This window comes from Myripristis murdjan, chromosome 13 (genome assembly GCF_902150065.1).
Source record: "Myripristis murdjan chromosome 13, fMyrMur1.1, whole genome shotgun sequence".
In the NCBI taxonomy this organism is placed as follows: Eukaryota; Metazoa; Chordata; class Actinopteri; order Holocentriformes; family Holocentridae; genus Myripristis; species Myripristis murdjan.
Genome location: NC_043992.1, coordinates 25,445,179 through 25,460,891, shown reverse-complemented (window position 1 = coordinate 25,460,891; position 15,713 = coordinate 25,445,179). Strand labels below are relative to the sequence as shown.

General features: G+C 41.2%; 1 long non-coding RNA gene across 1 annotated transcript; it reads left to right on the top strand.

The window, feature by feature from the left end:
- Nucleotides 1–74: 74 nt before the first annotated feature.
- On the top strand, nt 75–15,097 carry LOC115370573 (uncharacterized). The gene is made up of 2 exons (XR_003929257.1): nt 75–592; nt 15,013–15,097. It is a non-coding gene; the product is annotated as an uncharacterized LOC115370573 (long non-coding RNA).
- Nucleotides 15,098–15,713: the final 616 nt, after the last annotated feature.

Sequence of the window (15,713 nt, the reverse complement as noted above, 5' to 3'; positions counted from 1 at the left end):
CTTGTTTAGGATATGAACATTATGCTACACACACATCATGAAGGCAATCTCAGTGTTTCTGGAACGGTAATTAAACATAAAGGACTCCGAACATAGCTGGCTCCAAATAGCTCTGCTCTACTAATCCCTGTGGAATAATTAAAATCTCCTGAACTGAACTGAGCTGAGCTGAACTGAACTGAACTGGGCTGATCTCAGCTGAATTGAGCCAGACTTCTGTGGACTGAACTGGACCTGAACCTTAACTGCACCCTGATGTTTTTCAGTCAGAAGCTTCCTCTGTGGAAGGCACATGCATACATAAATCTCCCCCCAGCTGAACTGAACTGGTCTGACCTGAATAAAGCTGGTAACTCACTGGACCTAGTGGAGCCTGGGTTGGAGTTAGAAACTGGACGCCAAATTGGATTGTGCTGCTTTTGGATTAGCATGGTCCGATATGGACAAAACTGGATTAGACTAGACACATCTGTTATCTACTGGCCTAGTCTCTACATACATTTACTGGTCTGGTCTGGCCTCCACCACTCCAGACTGGATTGGACTGATGGGGTGAGGATCTTGTGGACCTTTACCAGGCCCACTTAAACAGGTGAGTAAACTGTACATTAACCTATTAACTTAGCAAAATGAGCAGCCACATGAGAAGTTCTCTCACCCAGAGACCCAGGCTCATTAATTATTGTGCCATATGGTAACCTGCAGGCAGTCACCTTGGCCCGCCACCAATTCTGGGTCCTGCCCCACAGCTTAAGACACTTAAATTCACCAGTTTCCCCTCCTGCCAAGAGTGGCCTAACCGAGTGCAGGTCCTGGTCTAACAAGTGCTAAGTAATTGCTGGCAACAAGACAATTAGAGAGCCACACTAGCTAAACAGTCTGTCTCATTACTACTCTCCACTGACAATACCCATTGACAGTATCACAGCAGGAAGCCCTCCTCCCTTCCCTACTGCTGTCTTTCTGAGTCACCTCTTTTCCCATATCCCATTCTCTCTCTTCTGCCTCTCTATCTCCCTTTGCATCCCCTCTCTCTCTCTCTCTCTCTCTCTCTCTCTCTCTCTCTCTCTCTCTCTCTCTCTCTTTCTCTCTCCATCCCTCTGTCTTCCTCTTTCTGTCCCACTCCCGCTCTCTCTGCTGTCTCAGTTGTTTTGGCCTGGCCAGCCTGCCAGCCTGCGGCAGTGATACAATATAAGAGCAAAACATAATAAGCTGTAAGGAAGATGGTAAGGACCTAACTCACAGCCTCAGGGATGGATAAGAATGGACAAGAGGGCTCAACTTTACTTTACAGTATCATCTTAGTCATGGAAATCGGCAGAGATCTGATGGTGCAGAATTGAACAAGTCCAATACCCAAGCTGGGATGCTTCAAGCATGAGCATGAAAACAAGCTGAAGGCAGTTCACACATGTGGTAACTGTTACAGAGACTTTATTTTTTCATGGCAAGTTGCTATAAAAAAAGTTTTTTTTTTTTTTTTTTTTTTTTTCAAGACGTCTACAGGCCTCTACAGCTCAGGCTTGCATCATATGGACCTGAAAACTGATTAACCACAGACTAAACCTGGAGAGCATTAAACAAAAATAAGACAAAATGAAATAAGACATGGGGCCCTATCTTGTGCCAGACTCCCTAAACCCGCTATTTGCGGATTTAGGATTTAGGAAGAGGCGTTCCCCCGTAAAAGTTGCTATCTTGTGCACCTCCCGCTATCCGCAAAACACCTCCGCTACCCGGCTATATTATGAATAGGCGTGTTTTGAGCGTTATGCCAGTTAAACCAATCAGTGTGCCAGGTGCCATTGCCTTTAAGGGCAGGATGCGCTATCCTAAATCCTAAATCCTAAACCCGCGATGGAGAGAGGGAGGTAGATTTTCTCAGGGCTTCTACTGAGGCTAAAGCAAGTTGGCTTTATATACATATTATATATTATATTATAGGCGAGTTAATTCGGGAGGTGGAGCCACATGTGTCCAAGTGGACGTGTCACAAGGTTGTACTGATTGAGTAAAATCCCCGGCCACACCACACACACACACAAGAGGCAGAGGTGGAACTATGTGTAAACTAATTTATTGACAAGGTAGATTGGGCAAATAAAATATTAAAAATAAAAATATAGCACAGCTGCTGGCTTATGATAAAACAATAAAACGTGCTGGTGTAAGTGTCCAATTAAAACAGTCTTTCCTCTAAACAGTCTATATGAGTAATATACTCAGTCCATTCCGGCGGCGTCCTGGTATCAGTCCAACCGTGTGCGTGGTGAAGCTCCGTCGGGGCGCGCATTGAAGCCGCCTGGGCGCGCTCTCCTAACAGCCCAAACTTTAAGGATAGTGGATAGCGGATAGCGGGTGGTCCTAACCACCCGCTATCCGCTATCCCTAAAGTGTGTGCGCAAGATAGCAACTTTAGGGATAGCGCATGAAACACGCCCACAAACACACCTCCAGGCGCAAATGACGGAGTCGGCATAAGGATAGCGGGTAGCGGGTGGCGCAAGATACCGTTTAGGGATAGCGGAAGCTCCTAAATCCGCAATTTGCGGGTAGCGGGTAGTGGCAGCGGATAGCGGGTGGCACAAGATAGGGCCCAAAATGTCTTATTTTAAGTTTGCTTGGAAACAATTGACTGGATCACACATTGGCCGGGGATTCCTACCAGTGCAGATTAGCTGTGATCACAGGTGGGAAGCTGGTGAGGGAGTGTGTCACTGCATGTGTGACTACCTCTGGTGGGTTGGTGCACCTGTGCAGCAGACACCCAGAGATGTGGCAGAAATAGCACAAACCACTGTACATGTTACATTTTCCCACTAAACCTCCTCACTCTCAGCTGAAAAGCAGTTGGCAAGTCCACATGTATTGAAATTAACAGCTGGTGGTCTGCACCCCCCACGATGAATAGAAGAGGGTGGCAGGAACAAGAACGGTAGTATGTATTGGGAATTGGCAAAATTGGGAGAAAAAAAAAACAGAAAAAAGGTGTGAGGATGAGAGTTTATCTGTGTATTTGTGTGGGATCTCTGTGTTTATAAAAGGCTGTCTCATCTTGCCACTTTTTAAAAACCCAACAAGGCAGCCAACACCATGTAACAGGCAGCGTGCTGTCTGTCCCTTCCATCCCCAAAGATAAACACTAGAGGGCAGCTCCAGTTAGACTCGTTGAGAGGCACTCTAAACTAAGCTAGCCCATTGCAATATGGCTCATAGTGCCATTACTATACCAGAGATAGAAGGTCCTCCAGTTATCAACAGCTCTGGCGTCTGGAGCCACTTTGGTTTCTCTGTGAATTTTGAGGAGATTGCAAGAGAGCAATGAATAAAAAAAAGAAAGAACAAGAAATAAGAAAAAACAAAGGTATGTTGCATCCGCTACATGGGAGTAGGTTACACCAGTGGGAATACTTCAAACATGACAACTTATTTATGCCAGCATCACTTCAGCCTGTCAACAGGTGGAACTAGATGAAAACAAAAAGCCACACACACACAACAAACACTGCAGCATTTCTGCACATGCAGACATTCCCAACTGATTCAAACAGGGCAAAAGAAATCACCGCGGTAACTGGTACATTTATAGCCGCACATATGAGAGCCCACTCTGTAGTAGAAAACGTAGAATTTCACAACAAGCTTAGCGTCATTGAACCCTGGTACACTGTTCCCTCACCAGCCCATTTCAGCCAGACCATAATTCGCCCCGATAGCTGGCCTGGTAGAGTCGAACCAAACTGTGAATTTTGTGACACCCCTACTATCCAGCATATATTACAAATGTTAAAATAGTAAAAATAGTGTTGTTGGCAAAATCGATCTTTTTTCATTAAATGTCCTTTAAATATGGGCTTCAAAGTTTCTGCAGGACACTGATAAAAATCAACATTCAAAAGTAACCAAGATTTTATTTCTACAGTAATTAGGCCTAAGAGTTTATGGGCATCGCCCATCTGTTCAAAACTCTTAAATCTCCTACTGAATTGGCCCAGATTATTTGCTGGCCTGTTTCCAGATGACCAGAATAATTTGTGTGTTCAACTCCCCAAGTTAAAAAAAAAAAATAAATAAACATTTAAACATTTACGAATACACAGAAGATTAGGCAAGGAAAGCCTGTGCACCACCCATAATTTAGTTATTTAGTTTTAAACATTTAGGAGACATTCTGTTCAACTAAAATTAAACTGATTAAATCCTATTGTCAGTATATGTACCTGGAAAGACAGACATTAATAGAAAAACACACAGTGATTTCTGTTATTATTGGATCTGACTGGAGAACAAACCAAAGACATTGTTTTTTCAAGTGATGATTACTGGGCTAACTACAGAATATTGGGGATACTAGTATTGACAGCTTTTTTTTTTTGCCCCGCAGATATAGAGACACATACCGAATTAAAATCACTGGCAAAGGCGATTGCATGTTGTATCATAGTATCATAGTAATCTCATTTGGTTTGTGTTCATGTAAGCAGCTTCTGGTGTCTGACATCTGTAATCACATTCACATTGTTCTGACTGGACACACACACACGCGCGCGCGAGCGCTCACACACGTGCACGCAAACACACACACATAATGCACAACAAATACACAAGCTAAAAGCATGAGGTAAAAATAGATCCCATGAGAAACTGGGATCTGTAAAGTGCACAGTGTCATGAAGTGCACTCAGCTGTATCAAAGAAGACTAGACTAGATTAGAACACGCTGATGACACAAGAACAGAGTTTGCTCTTAGTTCTCTATTTTCTTCGTGAGGGGGAGAGTCGTTTTCATTCACAAGAAAATGGATGTGTAGGACACAGGAATAACACATAATACTGCATTCTTAATCCGTAAATTGAGTGATTTTGCCTTTAAAGCAGTTTCACTGGCCAGTATAATTAAGTGCTATGATTTGATACTGGTAATCCATATATTTTAACCTGCACACTTGCAGCCATTGATGTTACGCTTCATCGCCCCAAAACAATAGCACATTTTGTTAGGATGAGGAAATACAACAGAATTGGTGGAAATAACAGATGGTGGCATTTTATTAAAGGTAATTTCCCTTCGTTTCATGAGAGGGCAGTCATGATTCTACGAGTGACAGTGGTATTTTTTTTTTTTTTTTTGCAAACGTTACAATATTTACTTAACCATAGTACCGTAACTAAGTAGTTTTAATGCTTAAACCTAATCACATGACACTGAAACACCATAAAACCCAGAGAGACAGGTACATCCACTCTATAAACCTGAACTTGAACATGTGTCCTAAACCAATGTTTATTTTGCATGACAATATTATCAAATATTTGATGTCAGCCTTTATAAGGGGACAGCTAAATTTCCACCCAAGACACGTATAATTAGGAAGGCCCCACCCCCTTGCATGCCTCTGGAGCAAGAGGCATTCAAAATTATGTAGGCATGGATTAGCTATTGAAACTGCTGTGTAGCTGTGTATTGCTCTTGTTCCATTGTTCTGCCACAGAGGGATTGGTTCATTTTGTTGCTTTTTCAGCTATCCCAGTCCACAAGGGTGATGTGATAATTGGTTAACCAATGATGTGAGCCGGTTAGTTGACACAAGTTTAATGTTACACCGCGGGTACTTAGTTCTACATGACAACATGTGAGTTGTTCTGCAGCTCGGTGCAGTTTCACTGGATGTGACAGCTTCCATCTGTGGCCTTTCTGTAGCAGCCATTATGAGTCCCTCCTAGCAACCATTTGGTTTATTTCATTTAGTGACACTGAACGGAGAAGGTAAGGGGAAAAAAATGCCATTGTTATTCCATGGTAATTTAGGCTTGCTGTACTGTAGTGTGTCTTCACTGTATGTGGGCTGATAGGCCATGCTATGACTTCAATTTAAGCAGCATGTCACATCTGGTGGCTGCTATAGCTCTGGGGTAGCAAAACGTGGCCATGCATACATTACTGGATTGGGATAATACACTCCCCCTCCACCCCCACTATATCTCTGTCTCACACACAAACACAGCCACATTCTCACACATACACACACGCACACACATTAGTGGAGTGGTTAAAAAAAAAAAAAAAAAAGATTTTAATATGGTCTCATAAATGCACATGCTCAAATTATGTGTGTGCGCACACCAACACACACATGCACGCACGCGCGCGCACACACACACGCACACACACACACACACACTCATTCACAGACCCAGAAGTGACCCTCGGGTTGTCTGACACCGTTTGATCAGTCTCTCATTCCAACTGATTTCACAGGGTTTCCCTGCTGTGAGTGTGAAAGATGGTGAGAAAGAGAAGAGAGGGAAATCATATGCACATTCATGTGTGTGATCATGAATTAGAGAGAAATATGCAGTCTGTATGCATACGTACAGATAGAAAGAGAGAGTTTGTTCACTGCCCTACTGTATTTCTCTGTGTGTGTGTGTGTGTGTGTGTGTGTGCATTCTAACCTGTGGTGATGTAACACCAGTGTCCTACAGAAGCATGACAAGGTGAACAGTGCCTGCGGTAAGGAGGAGACGACAGAGGGAGATAAGGAGAGAGGGATCAGGGAGAAGAAGGCCAAGGGGAAGACAGAGGAGAGGTAGAGAGTGAGGAGGGGTATAGGGAGGGAGGGAGGAAGAGAGGGAGGCAGAAAGGGTGAGGAAAGGGGAGTGCAAGAGGAAGGGGAAGGGAAAACAGAATAGGAGAGTGCCAGGGAAGAGAGAGGGTGCAGGAAGAAAAGATAAAAGGAGGGAGGAAGGACAGAGAACATAGGAAGGAGGGGAGGATGAGAGAGGGGGAGGCAGCAATGAGCAGAAGGAGCAGATGTAAAGGGGGTCAGATGTGAACGGGACAGGGAGGGGAAACAAGGAATAAAGTGAGAACACGGCAAAGAATTGTTGAACCTGGATAATAGAGGGCGAGATAGACATGGAGGAGAAGTGAGGCGAGATAAGTTACAATTTGCGTGTGTGTGTGTGTGTGTGTGTGTGTGTGTGTGTGTGTTTGTTTGGTTGGTTTAGCTTGAGAAGTATTGATGTTCGATTTTGCACTTTGGCAAATGTAAGAACGATCTTATTGTGCCAGTAAAGCCTCTTGAATTGAACTGATTGGGAGGAAGTAGAGACAGATGGAATGGGAGAGAGGGACTATAAGAGATGAGGAGCTTTATAAGAAACTAGAGGAGAAAGCGGAGAAAGGGACACGATGGGGGGGTAAAGGGAGGAGGGAGGAAGAGACAGAGAGGAGGATAAGGGATAAGGGAGATGAGCAAGAGGAGAGGAGGATAAGGAGAATGGAAGAAAAGGAATAGAGATGAAATAAAGGGGGAAGCGTAAAGAGAAAAGCAAGTGAGACATATGGAGGATTACTCAGTGTGTGTTCAGCCTCAGCCGGATTGTGCTCTGAGGTATCTTTGGCCCCTCAGAAAGATAACACATGGTAGTATGGATAATAGATAACACAACAGGCTATACACATGCACACACGCTTATTTATTTATTTATTTATTTTGTTGTATCTGTGTGTATGTGGGCAGTCCCTTTTCCCCTTTTTATGGGTTCAAAAAGAATGTTGTGGCAATGAGGCGAATGATGTGCTCAGTTTAACAAATAGGCATTCACACACGCACGCACAAACACACACACACACACATAGCCAGTCAGAGGGGATTTTTGTGGAAAAATCCTCTGACTTCAAATTGTTATTGCACTCAAGGGCACACCTATATTTCTCTGTGTCCTTTGAGATTATTATGAACTCACATGCTGCATATTATATGTGTATCTCTCTTTCTACCTGCCGAATGCATGCGTGTTTACACATCGTTGTGCTTGTGTATGTCTGTTTCAGTTTCCTTGTGCGAGTGCATGCATTCATGTGTGTGCATGTCTGCGAGTGACTCTGTGGATGTGGGTGTGTATCTGTCTGCTGGAGGGGTTGCACTAAAACGTTGACAACATTTTTTGCTAGTCGCCTACACAGGAAAAGCGTCTGCAAAACTGTGAATGCTAAACTACCCCAGACTGAAGTGTCCTTGGAGAATGCAGTTTCCTGGGCAATGTTTAGCAGCCAAATTATTTTTAATAGAGTATAATTTTGAAGGCCAGCAAAAAGTTTGAATGCCATTGGGAGTTTTTCTTCTTGAGATCTTGGTCTATAATTTTCCAGCACCAGATTTTGAAGGCCAGCAGCACAGCCTCCTCAGTTATTGAAAGTACCTGTTTGTGTATTCAGCAATATTCAGCAACATTTTGTGGATTCAGTGACACTCAACAAGGCTTCTATTCCTCAAATCTCAAATCTTGTTTTAATGTAAGACTTGTTGAACTAATCGTTGCACTTGAAAAGTGATGCATGTGTGACAACATATAGGAATTGTGGATTGAAGCATTTGATTCTACTAAATTCCAGCGTTCTTTAGTCAAGACTGACTCTCAAGCATCTAAAACGCTGAGAGTGTAGACATTAAGAAATGGAAAATCTGAAGGATGGTGGCACAGCCTCCTCAGTTAATGAAAGCAACTGATTGTGTATTCAGCAAATATTCAGCAGCATTGGGTTCATAATTTCTCAAATGAACTGATTTAAGAATATGATTCTGAGAAAAAGCACAGTTCTCACATAAACCCCCACCAAGAAACTGCTGTTGCCCACCAATGCATTTACACTGATGTCAAGATATTAGTTCTATTTCCCAGCAACCAAAGATACTTCAAAGGGCATATTCATTATTCCAAATCGGTCAAATACACAGAGACTGCAGCAAACTGCTAAAGATGATTTGCACTTCTGGTTTGGGACAGCAGAACAATCATTAATTGGCTGTAAAAGGCTCTGATGCTAATGAGGGAGCTGAAATTATACTTATAACCATGTAAAAAATTAAATACTATTGCAGCCACCAGCAGGTGACGTTTCATCGATTACTTTTAATGATTTATTGACCTGCAAAAGCACAGTGCTTGTGCAAGTCAGAGTACAAACCGTGTGTGTGTGTGTGTGTGTGCAGTGGCTGCAGTGAAGCAATAATTTGAGGCCGCTGTTCTCCACTCAGCATGAGTTGATATATAAAGTTCATATATAAAACTCCCTCTCGCCCTCCCTCTCTCTCCCCCCGCACCTCCTTTAACTGCAGCTCGTCAACAGCGCAGCAGTGGAAGCGTTTGATGCATGGATGCAACTTCAGGACACAGATGCAAACAAATGAGATAAAATAAATAAATAACCAGAAAACAGCAAGTGGGGCAGTACAACTCAGCAGTTTTTGGAATGATGCTGCAAAAGAAAAAATACCTTGTGCGATTTAAATGGCCAGCACTAATTGTAAAATCTATTACCAAACGGGATGCACATTTACCAGTGAGAAGACAGGCATTGTTATTTTATAGCAAAGTACAGGAGGCGCAGAGAGGAAAGAGAGGAAACGAAAGAGGGATAAGAATAGTGTAGTAGGGGAGGAGAGGGACTGATAAGAGAGGGAGGGATACAGGGAAGGAACAAGTAGGGACAGAGGCTAATTGGAAAGGAAGGAGAAGAAGATTTGCAAAGAGAGGGGGAGAGAGGGTCTAAAAATGGAAAAAAGGAGAAGGAAGGCAGAGGAGGAGAACAGAAGAGTGCAGGAAGAGAGCGCTAGCGCTGCTGTGTTTATGTCTGCAAGCTACTCCACTACTATCATGTAGGAGGAATACGCAGGAATGAATTCATAGTACAGCATAGACAAGTGAAATCATCAGGTATGAATTGTTTCACAACTTGTATGTGTTCAATTCAAGATTTTAACCACCAGTAACACTCAGATCTTCATGTGAAAATATTCTGAGCCATAAATGGAAGTGTCAGAGACCTTTCTTTGGAGTGTATTTTGAAGGTACAGGCACATCATAAGCACATTACAGGCCCTAACTTACACCCTTAAAATCAGGTGTGGTCAGGTGCATTAATATCTTGAGGCAGTTGAGAGTGATTGCATGACTGACCAACAAAAACCAGGTCTGAAGTGAGTGCCAGTGTTATTTTAAGAGTGCATTATGAATATAGTAATGCGCTCCAATATAGGAGGGTGCAAAAATGTGTACACTCTGCTTGTTATGCACACAGGGACGCCTGTTTCCATTCAGGGAGCTTTGATGGAATCCTGCTGTTGCCGTAGATGGTCTGCTTGCATGCTTTCACTCTGTGCACAAGCAGATCGGTTTCCTGTGCAGAGAAGTGGTCCTTCTTACCTGCAAAATGTGACATTACAATAGCAATGCGCCAAGGTGCAAGCGGGGAATGGGAGATGGCACTCTGATAGCTTTATTGCAGGTTACGCCCAAAACCTATGAAGTACATTCCTTTTGAACCATCTGCCTGACACAGCAACACTTTTTCCACCATTAAAATAGCAAAAGTGGACTTGAACACACCCTAAATGCACTTACACCATATGCTCCTCACACTGTGCACTTAGATCGTTAAAATAGAGTATATGATAAAGACATATATCCTACTTCTCTATGATAATCACATTAGAAAAGTTGTGCGCTATAATTTACTGTAATATGGCCTGAGTTGTGCTCCAACATCAGTCTGGCTAGACTGTGATTTGGTGAAATCAGATGTTGTTTTGCCATATAGCCCTCCCAGACAGCTTGTGTATCTTATGTATTACGGAAGGGTATTATTCAAATTCATGCGCTACTCATAATGTGCTTATAATGCGTTGAGTGGCACTTGTTGTAAAGCGTTAATGAAATGCCAGCTAAATCACTGGCAGTGCAGGGTTTCACGCATCTATCGGCTGCAGGGATTTTGAGTTACCTCCGCTTCACTTCTCTGTCTCAGCAGAATCCCATTTCCTACTGTGAGGTGCATGTGTGTGTGTGTGTGTGTGTGTGTGTGTGTGTGTGTGTGTGTGTGTATGTGTGAGAGGGAGTAGTTGTGGGGAGGGGGCGAGGAAAGAGTGCTGTTGGATTTTTTTTTTTTTTTTTGTAGGTTTTAGTTTTTGGCTTCAAACTACAGGCCCTTTGGTGTTGTACTGTTGCACTGGCAGCATTAACTCAGAAAATGCTGATGTGGTATTTTTATATTGGGGGAAAATGAGATGATGGCGAGGTTAAAATTGGAGATTGGAGCCCTCTGTGTCTTGGAGACAGAAAGTGCTGTTAGTGCCCTATTGGTTTATTGGCTGATTCAAAGCTTTACACAAATAGTGGTGTCAGGAGTGAAGTTTGTGCCGGAGAGACCAGGCCTTGTATTAAAATATCACCTTGAATTAAAGCGTGGATTTTAGGGGATTTTGATGGCCCTGTGTTATTGTTAAATGCACAGTTTATTAAAGTATTGTTTTGCGCTGAAAGGTTAGGTTTGGTGTGATGCCTCGTTTTGTAATGTTAAATATGGGTAAGGTTTATTTTGTATTAAAATGTTAGATTTTTTCATCGGTTTTTAGGTTTGATAGTATCATTTAGCAGTAAAATGCCAGGTTTAATTAAGTTGCAGCTCTTGTGTGGTTTGATGTGATAAATATTTGTACTCTATTTAACATTATGTGAATGAAACTGTGGTTTACGCTGAAATGATTCGATTGGCCGTGATGAAAGAAGATGAAATCCAATAGCATCACTCCTGTTAGCACAAATTATGATCAGACCCTGTATTATTTATTTATTTTTTTTTTTTATAGCATTAAGCAGTTCTGACATTATTACCCTATTCTCACTTGCTGACAAAATATATTAGACCAAGTAAAGACAGCAAACAAATTAACCTGACCACTACACTATTGTTAAATTACATGAAATCCTCCTAGATCTATGTGTTGTGATGCATGAGATAGGGATGGCAGTGATTCTGCTGTGTTTTCATAATCTGAACCAAGACTAACTGCAATTTCTATTTATTTTATTTTATTTTATTTTATTTTATTAGATTTGTTAAGGACAGTGTGCACTTACATAAGTTATTCACAAGAATAAAAAGATGAGTGCAGCAGATTTACTATCCTTACAAAAACATTAAAACAATAAACACAATAAAACAAGCATTAAAACAAACAGACCTGCACATATCAGATACCAATACTTACAATATAAACACTACAAGTATGCACGTGTGTGTTCCACATGCCATATGGCCCATGTCACAAACCACACAATGCAATGCATACATAAATAAACAACCTAAACATTCCTAATGTAAAGTGCGATGTAAAAGTGCCGGTTAGGTAGTAGAAATTATTATTGCATACTTAAAGTGCCATTGTAAAGTGCTTGCAAACTTGTAATATTAAAAGTCATGAAAGTTACTGATATCATCAGATATGATTGCAAATATGTTAAATACCAACCACGGTAGTTCAGAGCTACAGAGTTACAATGAAGATTTAATACCAACAATTGTAATTAACAAGTACAAGATGGTTCTTGTAAAGCAAAACAGATTACAAAAAAAAAAAGAAAAAAAAAAAAAAACACTGGCAGGAAGTCAGACAGCACCTAATGTTGGCAAGTCTGATTGCTCAGGAGCCATTTTTTTGGTGGTGAGGCAGAAGTTATTATAATCTGTGTTCATTTTCATGACACTAGGGAGCCTGCTCCATTCTCTGATAGCCTTGATGGAAAAGGCGGATTGGCTAAAAGCAGAGCTCCTTTGTGGAACTTTGCAGTCCCCACTCGATACAGATCTTAAGGCCCTTGTTCTCTGCTCAGAACAGGTTGCCACATAATTTTTCAATGGAGGAGGGGCAGCATTATGGATTATTTTATGAACCAGGTGAATATGTGAGTAGATGATTAGATTGTCAAAACTTAATAGCTTGTATTTAGAGTTTAATGTTACAGTGGTGGTACTGTCTTGGCTTCCTGTCCAGTGTTTTCAAGGCTTGTCCATACAAAGATTTAATCGGGACCGAAGAGATTTGGTTGGCCTGCGCCCAGCAAGGCATGCAGTATCTCATGTAAGAAAGGATCGTAGAATTCAGTTACATTTTGGCAGCTTCAGTTGTTAAAGAGTTTCTAATATGACAGAAATTCAGGATGTTAACCTTTAAGACATGAGTCATCTTTTTAATATGTCTGTTAAATCTCAGATTTGAGTCCAGAGTAACTCCTAGGTACTTAAATTCATCAGTATTTTTTTTATCGATTGACCTTTCACAAATATATTTGGATACTCTCCTCTTTTGTTTTGTTTGTTAAAAAACATAGCCACTGTCTTGTCCATGTTCAGTGTAAGGCACGCTCGGTCAAGCCACTCCGCCACTCTGTCTATAGCCTCAGATAATTTGGCTTAATGGCTATATCTAATAGTATTCCTAATAATGTGTAATTATTCACTGACATCTGTCACTTAAATGTCAAATGTCTCCCATTCGAACCCTTTGTCCCAGCTTGTTCCCAGGAGCTACATTGGTAATTATTTCTTTTTATACCATGGGTCTGGGTGAACTGTCTTTTCTGACTGGCGAGCACATGTGCGTCAAAACCATGTATGGCATACGTAGTTCGGCTCAACTTCAGTCACCATTCAACCCCACTTGTAACCATAGCAACATTAAAAAGTGCAGTTGTCAAAACTTACTCGTCATCAACTGCGGTAGCACAGCCGAGTTATCAACTTAAGAAACTAACAACTGAGAAAGAAAACACACCAATGGATTTTTTTTTTTTTTTTTTTTTTTTTTTTTCTCTTCGTTTCTATATATTTCTGGCAAATGGCCATGGTTTAAGTGGAGGTTCTATGCCTCCACATCATGCCTGAAAACCGCACAATGCACACCCACTTGTTGATTATACCTCACGTACTTCAGAATAATTTTTTATTATGATTTAATGTTGGCTGACTTTTTCTGTCTGCCTGCCTATCTTTCTTTCTTTTTTAACCAAGCAAACTGAAAACCTTATTTCAAACTGAAGACCTTTGCTAATGGCTCAAAAAGCAGCATGAGAGCTGCTCCAGGTTTCCCTCCCATCAGGATAACTGCTAATGTGACAGCTAATTATTGTATCATGCTCATGTTATCCTGCTAATGAGGCCAGTAGTGTGAGAGATGTTCAAGTTTAACAAGGAGGATGATGTGCAGGCTACTTGCTTTCCCTCATGCTTTTCCCATAAATCCATAGTCACTTAGCAGGATGCATCTCATAATTTGATTTAACAAGGAAATCAACATCCTACACTTAGTGGTACTGGTGTCTCTGGATTCAGCGTCTGCCAGCGTCTTATTTTAATATCTGACATGTAGAACCAATTGTTGCATTTGTGACGAAATGTAGGAATTGTGGATTGAAGAATCTGATTCTATAAAATGTAAGCTCTCTTTAGATGAGACTCTCAATTGCCAGCTTTTCACATATTTCGTGGCAACAAAATGGGAATTTTGCCTCAAAACTGCTTCTGTATACCATGGCATTAAGATCTATTACTGAACATGGAGGCAGGTTGGCAGGATTTATCCCACCTGGGCAAACACAGATGTGAAATACAGATTCAGAGACTTTAACTATGTGATTGCATGTGCAAATTAACACTTTAACAACCCAAGAAAGGGTTCTACATATGTTTGATGTGTGATCAGCTGCAGATTTTGCCAAGTGTGTCCCACACAGATGATGCAGACAGATGAAACAGCTGGAAAAAAAAGAAAAGGTTTTATTTAGAGAAAAAAAAAGTGTAGCGCTCCAGACAAACAGCTTATTCCTCCCAGCTAAATAGGACACGTTTTTATATTCTGACCAGAGGCTTCTACATAAATATGGTAGCTAACGGGTGTTCTTTAAATTTTTCAGCCTGACTCATAAAATATATTAATATATTTTCTCATCTTGTGGCAAAACCTCATTAAAACATTATTCGTATGGCCTTGTCTTGTGAGAACTTACCACAGATTGTTTTCTCTGGCAGCGACTAAAGGAGATTCAGGTGGTGAAATGTTTGTTTTGAGGCACAGACACAACACAGTTTGGATGCTCCCCATTATTGCTGTGATATACAGTTTGCTTTATCCTTCTTTCTTTCTTACTTATTTACTTTCTTTCTTTCAGATCCAGTGATCAGGAGAGAAGACACACATCTGGGACAAACATCAAAAAGTCAGAGACAAAAGGCACGGAAGAAAAATCAACAGATGAGAAAGAGAAAAAAAAAATAAAATAAATGAGTGAGGCGTCATTTTAGCCAAACCACCATGTCTCTTTCTGTTTTGTCCTCGTCATTGTTATGGTTATCATCATCATCATCATCATCATCATCATCATCATCATCGTTGTTACCTTTTTTTAATTCTTATAATTTATCATCATCACCATGGTCATCATCATCACCGTCCCCATATCCAGGCACAAAGCATTTTGGATAGCTCATAACCTTAATGTGTTGCACTCAAAACCAGATTAACTGAGATTGATGAATGGTAGTGGGATACTGAGTGTAGAAAATGCACTCGCCATCATCATGGCGAACAATATTATTAACATCATCATCATAATAATAAGCTTTATTTATATGGCACTTTTAATACGATGTTACAAAGTGCTTTACAGAAGCATCAGAGTTAAAAAACAAACAAAAAAAAAAAAACGATAACAGCAGAAGTTGACGGTTGTCATGGTTGTAGTCATCCAAATCATCACTTTCACTGCCATTATTGTTGCCATCACCCACATCTTTGTCTTCATTAGCATTGCCAGCACCATCTTCATTATTTCCTGCACCCAGCATAAAGGCTAATAGGTCCCAGTCCCAG